The following is a 16414-nucleotide window of genomic DNA, read 5'->3' as shown; positions in this document are numbered from 1 at the left end:
CAGTGAGGTATGATTCATTAAATGCGCTGACAATTCATTGCTCCAGCCAAACGAATTACACTGAGTGGAGCGGATGACCACTCCAAGATGGCGGCCCCGCGTCTCGTCAGCGCCAGTAGGCGGTAGCATTCGATGCTCCGTCTATCTATAAGATGTCTATGGTTGTAGGCATAGACATCTTATAGATAGACGGAGCATCGAATGCTCCGTCTATCTATACGTGCGAAGTTGTGTTCTTAACTTATTGCAATTTCCACAGCCTAATTATATATATAGGTTTTGGCATAAACATAACTAGGGTGCACTGTACTATCTGCGCACACCCTTTCTGAAGCCTCTCTCCCGCTCTCTCTCTCTCTCTCTCTGTCCCTCTCTCTCTCTCTCTCTCTCTCTCTCTCTCTCTCTCTCGCTCTCGCTCTCTCTCTCTCTCTCTGTCCCTCCCGCTCTCTCTTTCTCTCTCTCTCGTACCGTTTTGTGGAGCACGTTAATTGTCTTAGAACACTCCCATTCAGAATGCATTGGTTTACATTTCGTTTTGTGTAACACGCAAAAAGTCGGACTATCGTGCTCGGGAACACGCTTCAATAGATTAACGTTCGTGCGCAGGAGCACGCAATTGCGTGATACCGGGTTGGACCATCCCTGTTGGGTATGCCCTCACACATGGTTGAAATCATATGCTGGATGCTTTAATGCTTCTGTGTTTTTTAGTTAATGACCACGTTTGGCTATGTAATCGTGGAAAAAAGGGGATATTTCATAGTCATTGGTGTAAACCGGGACATTTGAGCGTCCCAACAGGCTTTTGCCGGACCATTGACACGCAACTCAACATTTAGACTGCCTCCGGTTACAGTGGGAAGTCTGTTCACCCAACCTCAACCATCGCTTGAGAAGGAGAGATGCTCACTCTTTAAACTGTCCCTTTCTCCTCGACTAGGATCTGGATCTGTCGTAACGTTACTAGTTTTCAGGTCATCCGTCCCTTGGAGTAAATCTGCATGAAATAGCTTTACGTTAATTGTGTTAATTTTTGTAGCCACCTAGAGGATGTACATCCTTCAATGACACGCCCTCTTGTGACGCCCCCGTCTCTAAACATCTACAAAGCGTCTTGTAGGAGTGATGAGACTGTGACATCACAAGAGGGCGTGTTTTTGGCACATCTTGAGGCCAACAAAACCGTTCCTAACGAGAGAAGATATGTGTTATGTAAATGAGTTTGGCAGCCAGTCAGGAGAAGGCCTCACCAGGAAGTAGCTGCTGCTGGAACCGGCCTAACGACCGACTGCATGGACACCATGAGACACATCTTCATCAGGGAGAAACCGACTCCACCCTTAAGATACAGACCAGCACATATTAATTATAGTGGACAGCATGGACCTGCCACCCTTATGGAATCTTTATTACATTATTTAATATATTCAGTTAATAATCAGTAGAACTTCCCCCCTACCAGAGCAGACCTTCTATGATCTCTTACTCTTTATATTGAACTCTCAGAAACAGTGAAGAATGTGAGATCTAAATCGGTATAAACCTGTACTGTTTCAACCTTCTGTGTTTAAAATGCTTTTCCAATGAAAACACATTAAAGTGAAGGTCAGCTAACGTCTCGCTGTGTTTGAGCTTCAACAGAGTTATGTTATGAATGGAGGTGCGGCCGCACCTCCATTGGTATGAGGAAGAATACGTGTGGTATGAGGAAGAAAACGTGTGGTGAGGATTACATTTTTGTGAGACTGTACTGATCACCTGAAACACAGGAGAGGCCTTCTCTAGTTTGTGTCGTTCTATTCTCTACATCAGGGGTGCCCAACCAGTCGATCGCGGTCTACCAGTAGATCGCCGACAGATCCCAAGTCGATCGCGAGGGGTGAAGAAAAAAAAAAAAAAAAAAAAAATTTTTTTTTTTTTTTTTTTAAATAAAATTAAATTTGCGCGGGACATATACGCGCGGTAGCGCATGTGCTGTCGAAACAGCAGTTGAAAGCCGTCAACAGTAGTTACACACTCCTAAACGTTGGCATGGCTGAGGGGAAATAAGCTAAGACCTACCATTTTCACCCTGAGTGGGAGGAAGATTATTGATTATCGTTGAGAAGGTGCCGTGCGCAGACGGAATGAAACCCCCACTGAAGTCCGTAGGTTCACGATACAAGCCACCCCCCCCCCCCCGTCAACAATTGTTCTCTACCCCCCCCCCCCCCCCCCCCCTCAACAATTGTTCTCTACTCCTCCCCCCCCCCCCCCCCCCCCCCCCCGCTTGAAGGTAGGTTTGCTGGTAGATCTCGGGAGGTTGGCTACTTGAAAAGTAGATCTTGGGTCAAAAAAGGTTGGGCACCCCTGCTCTACATTATCTACATCTCTCACTTCGTGGAAATCATGCAAACACTTTACAATAAGGGTGCATTAATGAACCATTAATTTACATTAGTTAATGCAGTCATAAGCAAGCAAGCAATTAATGAATAGTAATCATTTCATGATGGTGTTCATGTTTGTTTATAGTGTCCCTATGAACTTAATACACATGTGAACCATATGTATAATAATTGTTATAAATGCATTAACTAATTTTAATGTATGGTTCATCAATGTATGGTGAAGTGCTAATGAAATCCTGGAACTGAGGAGGACAGGTGTGGCGATTCATCAGTGAATGAGTGTCTCTATAGCTGTTTGAACCAACAAGTGCCTCTTTGTATTTCTCTGAGCTTCTAAACATCACAGCTCTGTCCATCGTTCATATTTTAATAAAGTGGTTATTCTTCATCACTGAGTGAAGTTATGGAACAGCAGCCTATAAGAGGTTAGTCTGACAGGAGTTTAAACTTGGAGGGGAACTGGACCAACTGGTTCACAACATCATCCTTTCCTTGTTGTTGTGTTGGATGGTTTGGTGCTGAACTCTTCATCACAGCAGGGGGAAGACAAGGTACTGTAGTCAACACGCTCCGCTTATATCATAATTCATTGGTTGAGTTATATTTCTGAAAACGTAATGTAATGTAATGTTACTGCTTTCTAAACTTTGGTCAACTTGACACTTCTCACATTGTTAATTAATTGGTTTGTATGATGACCTTTAATTTGAAGAAAATTGTATTCATCTTTATTCAAACTATTGATCGTTATAAGGAATTGAATATTATTATGTTTAAGATCATTAATACTATTACGAATTGTTTACTTATTATAATACAATGTATTTTGTTTAAATTGTATTGTTATTATGATATGTGCTAAAATTATTATTATTATTGTTATTATTGAGTTACTATTATATATTTTATGTTATTCTTATTATTATTATGATCGTTTTAATTGTACAATTAATCTCATTATTGTGATTATAAGAAGAAGAGGGCCAGATCTGGCGATCTGGTTCTGATCTAATCGTCATGAGGAAGTCAGTTTAAGGTCGTCAGTCATACTGGTTCAACAGGACAGAGGATGATTTCCTCATAGTGAGCGTATCTGTCTTCTGGTTTCCCTGCAGACGCACTTGAAGCCCTGAGACATTCTGTGTGAGTGATAAAGTTATCAGTGGTTTGTAGTAAACACTGGGCAGCATCTCCACGTCTTTCCCCTCGTTGAGACTGAGAACAGCAATGAACAGCAATGACCGGCAATAAGCAGGTTCTATAAAAGCAGGGAATGACCAAACACTGAATGACAAGAGAAACAATAAGTTGTTGTTGTGTTTGTATCCAGGTCTACCATCAATCAGAGGAGAGAGGAGCGGGGTCCTACCTCTAAAACCACTATGTCTTGGAAACATGGCCGCAAGAGAAAAGCTATGAGGTAAAAAGAGGATCTCTCACTGTCTGTGACGGTTGTCCATCTCAGAGCTCAGCCGTGACACATAATGACACCATCATTATTCTGAGTGGCTAAGAATTCTCAGTAATGGGAATAACAATAACAATGGGAAGGGAAGTCTGTTTAAAACCCTAAATCTTGTGTACTGGACCGCTCCAAGCTAGATTGAGCAGGTTGTAGACCTCTTGATTGTTTGAGGTGCCATCAGATGGTAAATGGTAAATGGACTGCATGAATACAGTGCTTTTATAACCAGTGGCCACTCAAAGCGCTTTACTATACCGTGGTTTGTTGTTGGCTATTCGACAGATATTCGGATCTTAATTTCAAATGAAAAATAGCTTTTTGCTCAGTAACTTCTGAGTTAAGGGACCCAGACACCCCAGACCAATGCAGACCTGTCATGCATTACATCCAGCGATCAGCTTTAAATATGACGACTACATGCTAAATATCACTTATATTGTATCAAAATAATGTAATAACTAATATACTAACATACTCAATAACTAATTTCTGTCTTTTAATTTCCTTTGTTGTTGCAATATCAAATGTCGTAATATCTTTTATGTTTTATGTATTGACTATTGTTTATTGGGTGTGTGCATACACATGAGGAATGTGTGTCTCTGTGAGATCATTTTGGTTGAAGATGTCAATCATACTCATGTCCTGAGATTATTTATGTCTGTTAAAAAGCAATAAAACATTTTAATCTCAGAAAAAAAAGATCCCGAAGAGTCCAGCAGCAGACAGCAGACCCTAGACCAGGCTGTGTCCCCATGAAGAGTGACAGCTCTATGATGCAACCTGTTGGATATGAAGATGTAAATCAGTCTACTAAGCCAAGGTAAGCATCTGTCAGATTATAAAATATATCAGACAAACATAGAGTCCTAGAGTCCTGTATCACAGATGGTTGATGTTTATATTGAAGAGTCCAGCAGGAGGCAGCAGACGCCCCTGGACCCAGCTGTGTCTCCTTGAATAGTGACCGCTCTATGGGTCAACCTCCTGAACTAAAAGAACAACGCCCCTCCAGAGAGGAGAGGTAGGAGTTTCAAACAGACATTGAACAACCAACCTATTGGTTGTAATCAGACTCTACTGATCAGACACAACAAGTCAGGGGAAACAAAATAGTTGTGGACCTTCAATGAAGCATCTTTCAAATTTCTTTCAAAAGACATGGTTAGCCAATAGAGTGTAACGGGTTCACGGAGTCAGGACACAGTTCTTTGTGGAAATGGAGCGAACTCCTGTTTATTTCCACTTTGGTTACACAATCTTAAAGACACACGAACAAAAGGACAACGGTTCACTGTTCAAATCCGTCAGTCTCCTGGTTTTACGATGCTCTCTCTGGCTCGCAGAGAGCGTCTTCCTCCTCCCTATCTCCAACCCTGACTGAAAGACAAGCCGGCACATAAATACACACTTCCTGATTGGGTCTGATTGCAGACACCTGTCCGCAATCAGACCCCATCACCCCAGCAGACCCGGTGCTCCATACTCCCCCTGCAGGCCAGACGCCGCCCCACCTCCACAAGAGGCAATGAGTTTGACTCCAAAAATGATATGTCTCTTGAATTAGTTGGACCTTTTTCTTGTCAAAAGGGAACAATACAAACAGAGTCATGAAATCAAAATAAGGGTAAAGAAACTGTGTTAATACGTAGGCTTCCAGCTCTTTTTCCTGCGCATGATATCACTACTTTTGAAATCATGACTCTACTGAAGCCTTATCCAGTGTACGTCTAGGTGGACACGCCCACTTGTAATGTCAGAAGCGGCATATTTTCCAAACAGCTAGTAAAGGCTAATCACACTCACACCTGGTGGCATAATATGTGACCTTTAATAATAATTATATAGAATAGAAAAAACAAGAACTCAAAATATTCAATTAGACATTAACTCAATATGTCTCTTACAATAAATCTCTGTTGATAAAGTTTTGTCTCCCCAGGCTTCACATCCAATAATCTTAGAAGATCTCCAACTATCTGTGACTGTTGTCCATCTCAGAGCTGAACAGTCATACATCATGACACCATCATTAATCTGAGTAAAAGCTGTGTGTTTGTTGTGTTGAAGCCCAGAGCAGCAGGAGAGAGCAGACTCCCCTGGACCCAGCTGTGTCCCCATGAAGAGTGACAGCACTGTGGAACAACCTGCTGGGTTTAAAGATGGAAATATTTCGATCAAGAAACGGTAAAGACCTGTCATATAATCAAACACAGCAGCCAAACATCCAAGAGTCCTGAATCACAGATGGTGGTTGTTACTTTCTTGAAGAGAAGGGCCTCATTTACGTATATACAACGTTTTAATATTTTGGATTCAGTACCACTTTTCTTACAAAATAAAACTTTGGTATAGCCATCCAGTGGCTCACAAACAGTGTGATCTCTTCTCCTTTCACATGAAGTAGGTCTAGCAGACAAGGAGGTCTGTTATCAGCCTTTCTAAGCTGTCGCTATCTGTAAGATCACAATATACCAGGTATTAAAGAGGTCAATATGAGACATAAGTGAATATGCAGATGATATTCTTGGGCTGCCCTCAGAACCAACCAATACAGTCTCACCTCTGTTTAAATGAATGAATCAACTGTCCTTATTTTCAGGATGCAAAGTAGACTGGTCAAAATCTGCAGCACTTCAATTGTCATCCTTCTACCCAAAATCTCTTTCAAACAGGGCAATTCTACCTGGCATAAAAATGCCTTCCAATATCTTGGCTTAACGTACCCTCCTCACCGTTCAGATCTAGTGAAAGTAAACCAAAACCCCCTTAAGGAAAGGTTTCAAACACAAACAGTAGCAGGTTGATGAGCCAGAGGTCATGTTGGGATGTAAACTAAAGTCAGGGGGTGGAGGGCTGGGTCTTCAGCCCAGCCTCTACATGGAACACTTCCTTAGGCCAGCTGGCCGCCTGAGAACCTTCCTCTTCTAGACCGCTCCATAGAGGGGAGAGTAGAACCTATTTACGTATGAACATACAGCTAGAAGGACTTTTAGATTTGAATATAATTACTTTTTTATTATAGATGACTTACGTTGGATCCAAACTATGTATTAACTTACTCAGGCCACCAGCTTTTCTTTCTTAATCTTTCTTTATTTTTTGTATTTTCCATTGTTCTAAAAAGATCAAATGTTGCATAATCTTTACTGTATTTATTATTGACTATTGTTTTATGGCATTGGTTGGGTGCATATATATGAGGCAAGTTTGTCTTTCAGAGTAAATTTTGGTTGATGATGTCAATCACACTCATGTACTGTGATTATTATTTTGTTTGATGAAAGCAATTAAACATTGAAATCTCAGAAAAAAAAGAAGCAGAAGAGTCCAGCAGCAGACATCAGACCCTGGACCCAGCTGTGTCCCTGTGACGAGTGACAGCTCTATGATACAACCTGCTGGACATGAAGATGTAAATCAGTCTACTAAGCCAAGGTAAGCATGGGTCAGATTATAAAATGCATCAGACAAACATCTAAGAATCCTGAATCATAGATGTTTTTTGTTGTATATCCAGAAGAGTCCAGCAGCAGACATCAGACCCTGGATCCAGCTGTGTCTCCATGAAGAGTGACCACTCTATAAATGACCCTCCTGAACCAAAAGATGGACGGCGATCCAGAAAGGAGAGGTAGGAGTTTCAAACAGACAAGGAAAACAGATCAGTTGGTTTTTTATTAGACTCTACTGATCAGACCAGACGTAACAAGTCAGGAGAAACAAAATAATTGTGGACCTTCAATCTCTGTTCCAATAATCTGAGCCGATCTCCAACTGTCTGTGACTGTTGTCCATCTCAGATCTCAGCAGTGATACATCATGACACCATCATTACTCGGAGTAAAAGCTCTGTGTGTGTTGTGTGCACCTTCAAAAATAATAGTTGAGGATCTTCAAACTCTGTTGATAAAGTTTTCACCAATAATTAGAGCAGATCTCTAACTGTCTTTGACTGGTCTCCATCTCAGAACTCAGTGGTGATGCATCACAACATCATCATTTGTCTGAGTAAAATATGTTTGTGTTTTGTGTTGAAGCCCGGAGCAGCAGGAGAGAGCAGACTCCCCTGGACCCAGCTGTGTCTCCTTGAAGAGTGACCACTCTATGGGTCAACCCCCTGAACTAAAGGATCGACGTCCCTTGAGAGAGGAGAGGTGGGAGTTTCAAACAGACGTTGAACAACCAACCAATTGGTTGTGATCAGACTCTACTGATCAGACATAACAAGCCAGGAGAAACAAAATAGTTGTGGACCTTCAATGTAGAATCTTTCAAATTTTCTTTCAAAATTCATGGTAAGCCAATAGAGGCAATGAGTTTGACTCCAAAAATGACATGTCTCTTGAATTAGTTGGACCTTTTTCTTGTCAAAAGGGAACAATACAAACAGAGGCATGAAATCGAAATAAGGGTAAAGAAACTGTGTTAATACTTAGGCTTCCAGCTCTTTTTCCTGCGCATGATATCACTACTTTTGAAGTCATGACTCTACTGAAGCCTTATCCAGCGTATGTCTAGGTGGACTAGCCCACTTGTGATGTCAGAAGAGGCAGATTTTCCAAACAGCTAGTAAAGGCTAATCACACTCACACCTGGTGGCATAATATGTGACCTTTAATAATAGTTATATAGAATAGAAAAAACAAGAACTCAAAATATTCAAATTAGACATTAACTAAATATGTATCTTTCATTAAATCTCAGTTGATAAAGTTTTGTCTCTCCAGGCTTCACCTCCAATAATCTGAAAAGATCTTCAACTATCTGTGACTGTTGTCCATCTCAGAGCTGAACAGTCATACATCATGACACCATCATTACTCTGAGTAAAAGCTGTGTGTTTGTTGTGTTGAAGCCCAGAGCAGCAGGAGAGAGCAGACTCCCCTGGACCCAGCTGTGTCCCCATGAAGAGTGACAGCACTGTGGAACAACCTGCTGGGTTTAAAGATGGCAATACTTCGATCAAGAAACGGTAAAGATCTGTCATATAATCAAACACAGCAGCCAAACATCCAAGAGTCCTGAATCACAGATGGTGGTTGTTATTTTCTTGAAGAGAAGGGCCTCATTTACGTATATACAACTTTTTAACATTTTGGATTCAGTACCACTTTTTTTACGAAATAAAACTTTGGTATAGCCATCCAGTGGCTCACAAACAGTGCGATCTCTTCTCCTTTCACATGAAGCAGGTCTAGCAGACAAGGAGGTCTGTTATCAGCCTTTCTAGGCTGTCGCTATCTGTAAGATCACAATATACCAGGTATTAAATATGAGACATAAGTGAATATGCAGATGATATTCTTGGGCTGCCCTCAGAACCAACCAATACAGTCTCACCACGGTTTAAATGAATGAATCAACTGTCCTTATTTTCAGGATGCAAAGTAGATTGGTTAAAATCTTAAGCACTTCCATTGTCATCCTGCTACCCAAAATCTCTTTCAAACAGGGCAATTCTACCCAGCCTATAAATGCCTTCCAATATCTTGGCTTAACGTACCCTCCTCACCGTTCAGATCTAGTGAAAGTTAACTAAAACCCCCTTAAGGAAAGGTTTCAAACACAAACAGTAGCAGGTTGGTGAGCCAGAGGTCATGTTGGGATGTAAACTACTAGTCAGGGGGTGGAGGGCTGGGTCTGCAGCCCAGCCTCTACCTGGAACACTTCCTTAGGCCAGCTGGCTGCCTGAGAACCTTCCTCTTCTAGACCGCTCCATGGAGGGGAGAGCAGAACCTATTTATATATTAACACACAGCCAGAAGGACTTTTAGATTTGAATATAATTACTTTTTTATTATATATGACTTATATTGGATCCAAACTATGTGTTAACTTACTCAGGCCACCAGCTTTTCTTTCTTCATCTTTCTTTATTTTTTGTATTTTCCATCGTTCTAAAAAGATCAAATGTTTCATAATCTTTACTGTATTTATTATTGACTATTGTTTTATGGCATTGGTTGGGTGCATATATATGAGGCAAGTTTGTCTTTCAGAGTTAATTTTGGTTGATGATGTCAATCACACTCATGTACTGCGATTAATATTTTGTTTGATGAAAGCAATTAAACATTGAAATCTCAGAAAAAAAAGAACCAGAAGAGTCCTGCAGCAGACATCAGACCCTGGACCCAGCTGTGTCCCTGTGACGAGTGACAGCTCTATGATACAACCTGCTGGACATGAAGATGTAAATCAGTCTACTAAGCCAAGGTAAGCATGTGTCAGATTATAAAATGCATCAGACAAACATCTAAGAATCCTGAATCACAGATGTTTTTTGTTGTATATCCAGAAGAGTCCAGCAGCAGACATCAGACCCTGGACCCAGCTGTGTCTCCATGAAGAGTGACCACTCTATAAATGACCCTCCTGAACCAAAAGATGGACGGCAATCCAGAAAGGAGAGGTAGGAGTTTCAAACAGACAAGGAAAACAGACCAGTTGGTTTTTTATTAGACTCTACTGATCAGACCAGACGTAACAAGTCAGGAGAAACAAAATAATTGTGGACCTTCAATCTCTGTTCCAATAATCTGAGCCGATCTCCAACTGTCTGTGACTGTTGTCCATCTCAGATCTCAGCAGTGATACATCATGACACCATCATTACTCGGAGTAAAAGCTGCGTGTGTGTTGTGTGCACCTTCAAAAATAATAGTTGAGGATCTTCAAACTCTGTTGATAAAGTTTTCACCAATAATTAGAGCAGATCTCTAACTGTCTTTGACTAGTCTCCATCTCAGAACTCAGTGGTGATGCATCATCACAACATCATCATTAGTCTGAGTAAAATATGTTTGTGTTTTGTGTTGAAGCCCGGAGCAGCAGGAGAGAGCAGACTCCCCTGGACCCAGCTGTGTCTCCTTGAAGAGTGACCACTCTATGGGTCAACCTCCTGAACTAAAGGATCGACGTCCCTTGAGAGAGGAGAGGTGGGAGTTTCAAACAGACGTTGAACAACCAACCAATTGGTTGTGATCAGACTCTACTGATCAGACATAACAAGCCAGGAGAAACAAAATAGTTGTGGACCTTCAATGTAGAACCTTTCAAATTTTCTTTCGAAATTCATGGTAAGCCAATAGAGGCAATGAGTTTGACTCCAAAAATGACATGTCTCTTGAAATAGTTGGACCTTTTTCTTGTCAAAAGGGAACAATACAAAGAGAGGCATGAAATCGAAATAAGGGTAAAGAAACTGTGTTAATACTTTGGCTTCCAGCTCTTTTTCCCGCGCATGATATCACTACTTTTGAAGTCATGACTCTACTGAAGCCTTATCCAGCGTATGTCTAGGTGGACACGCCCACTAGTGATGTCAGAAGAGGCAGATTTTCCAAACAGCTAGTAAAGGCTAATCACACTCACACCTGGTGGCATAATATGTGACCTTTAATAATAAATATATAGAATAGAAAAAACAAGAACTCAAAATATTCATTAACTAAATATGTATCTTTCATTAAATCTCAGTTGAAAAAGTTTTGTCTCTCCAGGCTTCACATCCAATAATCTGAAAAGATCTTCAACTATCTGTGACTGTTGTCCATCTCAGAGCTGAACAGTCATACATCATAACACCATCATTACTCTGAGTAAAAGCTGTGTGTTTGTTGTGTTGAAGCCCAGAGCAGCAGGAGAGAGCAGACTCCCCTGGACCCAGCTGTGTCCCCATGAAGAGTGACAGCACTGTGGAACAACCTGCTGGGTTTAAAGATGGAAATACTTCGATCAAGAAACGGTAAAGACCTGTCATATAATCAAACACAGCAGCCAAACATCCACGAGGCCTGAATCACAGATGGTGGTTGTTTTCTTGAAGAAAATGGCCTCATTCATATACAACTTTTTAACATTTTGGATTCAGCACCACTTTTATTTACCAAGTAAAACTCTGGTATGGCCATCCAGTGGCTCACAAATGGTTTGATTTCTTCTCCTTTTACATGAAGCAGGACTAGTAGAAAAGGCGATCCGTTATCAGCCTTCCTCGGCTGTCGCTATCTGTAAGATCACAATATACCAGGTATTAAAGAGGTCAATATGAGACATAAGTGAATATGCAGATGATATTCTTGGGCTTGTCTCAGAACCCACCAATACACTCTCATCTCTGTTTAATTTAATGAATGAGCTCTAATTATTTTCAGGATGCAAAGAAGAGTGTTCAACCTTTGAACCACTTCCATTGTCCTCCTTCTGCCAAAAATCTCTTTCAAACAGGGAAATACCACCTGGCCTGAAATGCCTTAAAATATCTTGGCTTAACGTGCCCTTCTCAACGTTCATATTATATATAGTGAAAGTAAACCAAAACCCAATCACAAACAGTCGCAGGTTGATGAGCCAGAGGTCATGTTGGGATGTAAACTAAAGTCTGGGAGTGGAGGGCTGGGTCTTCAGCCCAGCCTCTACATGGAACACTTCCTTAGGCCAGCTGGCCGCCTGAAAACAGCCTGTTCTAGAAAAATCTAATGTTTATTATTGACTATTGTTTTATGTCATTGTGTATGTGTGTACGTATGAGTCAAGTGTGCACTTGAGACTTAATTTTCTTGGCAGATGTCAATCACACTCATGTCCTGAGATTATTTATGTCTGTTGAAAAATATTAAACCATTTGAATCTCAGAAGAAAAAGATCCAGAAAAGTCCAGGAGCAGACAGAAGACCCCCCTGGACCCAGCTGTGTCTCCATGGATAGTGACCGCTCTATGGAAAATCCTGTTGGATATCAAGATAGAAATCAGTCTATTGAGCCACAGTAAGCATCTGTCAGATTATTAAATACATCAGCCAAACATCCAAGAGTCCTGAATAATAGAGGGTTGTTGTGGATCTAGAAGATTCCAGCAGTTTATGAATGAACCTCCTGACCTTAAAGATGGACTCCCCTGCAGACAGGAGAGGTAGGAGTTTCCAATAGACAAGGAAAACAGGCCAGTTGGTTTTGTATCAGACTCTACTGATCAGACATAACAAGTATGGAGAAACAAAATAGTTGAGCAGTGAGCACCTTCAAACTCAATTGATAAAGTTTCGTCTCTCCAGGCTTCACATCCAATAATCAGAGCAGATCTCTAACTGTCTTTGACTGTTCTCCATCTCAGAACTCAGCAGTGATTCATCACAACATCATCATTATTCTGAGAGAACATGTGGGTCCTTTGTGTTGAAGCCCAGAGCAGCAGGAGAGAGCAGACTCCCCTGCACCCAACTGTGTCCCCTTGAAGAGTGACCGCTCTTTTGGTCAACCACCTGAACCAAAAGTTGGAAGCCCCTCTAGAAAGGAGAGGGAGGAGTTTCAAATAGATGTTGAAAACTGACTTTTTGAATCTTTATGACTCAATTGATCAGACTGACATAACAAGTCAGGAGAAACAACAAAGTTGTGGACCTTCAAACTGTTGATAAAGTTGTGTATGTCCAGGCTTCACATCTAATTGTCAGAGCAGATCTCCAACTATCTGTGACTGTTGTTCATCTCAGATCTCAGCAGTGATACATCATGACATCATCATTAGTCTGAGTAAAAGCTGTGTGTGTTGTGTTGAAGCGAAAAGCAGCAGGAGAGAGCAGACTCCCCTGGACACAGCAGTGCCTCCTTGAAGAGTGACCGCTCTATGGGTCAACCTCCTGAACTAAACGATGGACGCCCCTCGAGAGAGGAGAGGTAGGAGTTTCAAACAGACATTGAAAACCGACTAGTTGATTGTTTATGACTCAACAGATCAGACTGAAATAAAAATTCAGGAGAAACAAAATAGTTGTGGTCTTTCAAACTAAAGTTGTGTGTTTTGCAAGTTCCTTTATTTTGTGTGAAGGGAACTTGCAAATTAAGAATTTCATTGCCCAGTGCAAACTATATTTCCATTGTGTATATGACAATAAACAATCTTGTATCTTGTATCTTTTGTGTTGAAGCCCAGAGCAGCAGGAGAGAGCAGACTCCCCTGCACCCAGCTGTGCTTCCTTGAAGATTGACCGCTCTTTGAGTCAACCTCCTGAACCAAAAGATGGACGCAGCTCAGGAGAGGAGAGGTAGTAGTTTCAAACAGATGATGAAAACAGACCAGTTGGTTGTAATCAGACTCTACTGATCAGACATAACAAGTATGGAGAAACTAAATAGTTGAGGACCTTCAAAAAACATTGTTGAGGACCTTCAAACTCTGTTGATAAAGTTTTCACCAACATTCAGAGCAGATCTCCAACTGTCTTTGACTGGTGTCCATCTCAGAACTCTGCAGTGATTCATCACAACGTAAACATTAGTCCTACTAAAATGTGTGTTTTTTTGTATTGAAGCCCAGAGCAGCAGGAGAGAGCAGACTCCCCTGCACCCAGCTGTGTCTCCTTGAATAGTGACCGCTCTATGGGTCAACCTCCTGAACTAAATGATGGACGCCCCTCGAGAGATGAGCGGTAGGAGTTTAAAATAGGCGTTGAAAACCAACCAGTTGATTGTTTATGACTCAACAGATCAGACTGACAGAATAATTCAGGAGACACAAAATAGTTGTTGACTTTCAAACTAAGGTTTTGTGTGTTTTGTGTTGAAGCCCAGAGCAGATGGAGAGGGTAGAAGCCCCTGGACCCAGATGTGTCTCCGTGAATAGTGACCGCTCTATTGGTCAACCTCCTGAACTAAAAGAACGACGCCCCTCCAAAGAGGAGAGGTAGGAGTTTCAAAAAGACGTTATAAAACGAACCAATTGGTTTTAATCAGACTCTACTGATCAGAGATAACAAGTCACGAGAAACAAAATAGTTTAGGACCTTCAATGTAGCATCTTTCAAATTTTCATTAAAAATACATGGTAAGCCAATAGAGGCAATGAGCCTGACTCCAAAAATGACATGTCTCTTGAATTAGTTGGACCTTTTTCTTGTCAAAAGGGAACAATACAAACAGAGGCATGAAATCGAAATAAGGGTAAAGAAACTGTGTTAATACGTAGGCTTCCAGCTCTTTTTCCTGCGCATGATATCACTACTTTTGAAGTCATGACTCTACTGAAGCCTTATCCAGCGTAGGTCTAGGTGGACACGCCCACTTGTGGTGTCAGAAGAGGCCGATTTTCCAAACAGCTAGTAAAGGCTAATCACACTCACACCTGGTGGTATAATATGTGAACTTTAATAATAATTATATAGAATAGAAAAAACAAGAACTCAAAATATTCAAATTAGACATTAACTAAATATGTCTCTTACATTGAATCTCTGTTGATAAAGTTTTATCCCTCCAGGCTTCACATCCGATAATCTGAGCAGATCTCCAAATATCTGTGACTGTTGTCCATCTCAGAGCTGAACAGTGATACATCATGACACCATCATTACTCTGAGTAAAAGGTGTGTGTGTTTTGTGTTGAAGCCCAGAGCAGCAGGAGAGAGCAGACTCCCCTGGACCCAGCTGTGTCTCCATGAAGAGTGCCCAGTCCATGACACAACCTGTTCAATTTAAAGATGGACATCTTTCTACTGATCAAAGGTCAGGATCTGTCCCATTTTAAATGAAATCAGCCAAACATCCAAGAGTCCTGAATCACAGATGGTTGTTGTTTATCTTGAAGTTTTCTGCAGGAGAGCGCAGACTCCCCTGGACCCGGCTATGTCTCCATGAAGAGTGACCGGTTTATAAATGAACCTCCTGAACTAAAAAATGGACGCCGCTCCAGAGAGGACAGGTAGGAGTTTCAAATAGACGTTGGAAACCGAGTAGTAATTGTCTATGACTCAACTGATCAGACTAGCATACAAATTCAGGAGAAAGCAGTGATACATCATGACATCATCATTAATCTGAGTAAAAGCCGTGTGTGTTATGTGTTATTACTAAAAAACCCAAACACAGAAGAAAAAAAACTGTCAGATATGCCTACTGTGCAAGTGCAACATCTTCAGGGTAGGAAGCATTTGAATTAGCCTTACATACAAACATGCTTTTTTAAAACTATTTTACAATCAAGGGAGCCTTACATTTCATCTCTGCAAAATTGTCATTGTGAACTGGTACCTGGCTCTGGCTCTGGATCGGCATTAGTTGTGTCAGCAGAGCTTGTACTGCTATTAAGGGCAAAGGCAGACTGGCTAGTCATGGCAATTGCAGTTGGTTGGCTAGACGTGATAGATGGTGCCACAGCAGCGGGCTGACTAGCCGGCGGATTTGTGGCAGAATTCCATATATTTGTTAATTTTGGAGTCTTCTTTATTAATTCTGACACTGCCACGACACTGACAATGTTTAAGAGCTCTGCATTTCTTTTTTTTGGCCCAACTCTGGTGCTTTCTTTGACCAGACATTTTCTCAATTTATTCCTGTGCTTACTTTTAACCCATTTTCCAACGTCCCCCTGAGGCCCCCTGGTGGCGAGGCCTGTTGCTGCAGCCCTTAAAGGCCATTTTCTAAATCCGGAACCGATCATTAATACATAACAAGTCAGGAGAAAACAAAATAGTCGTCGACCTTCAAACTGTTGATAAGGTTTTGTCAGCCCAGGCTTCCCATCCAATGATCAGAGCAGATCTCAAACTATCTATGACTG

Source organism: Gadus chalcogrammus, chromosome 15 (assembly GCF_026213295.1).
Source record: "Gadus chalcogrammus isolate NIFS_2021 chromosome 15, NIFS_Gcha_1.0, whole genome shotgun sequence".
Classification (NCBI taxonomy): domain Eukaryota; kingdom Metazoa; phylum Chordata; class Actinopteri; order Gadiformes; family Gadidae; genus Gadus; species Gadus chalcogrammus.
This window is presented reverse-complemented; position numbering follows the sequence as displayed.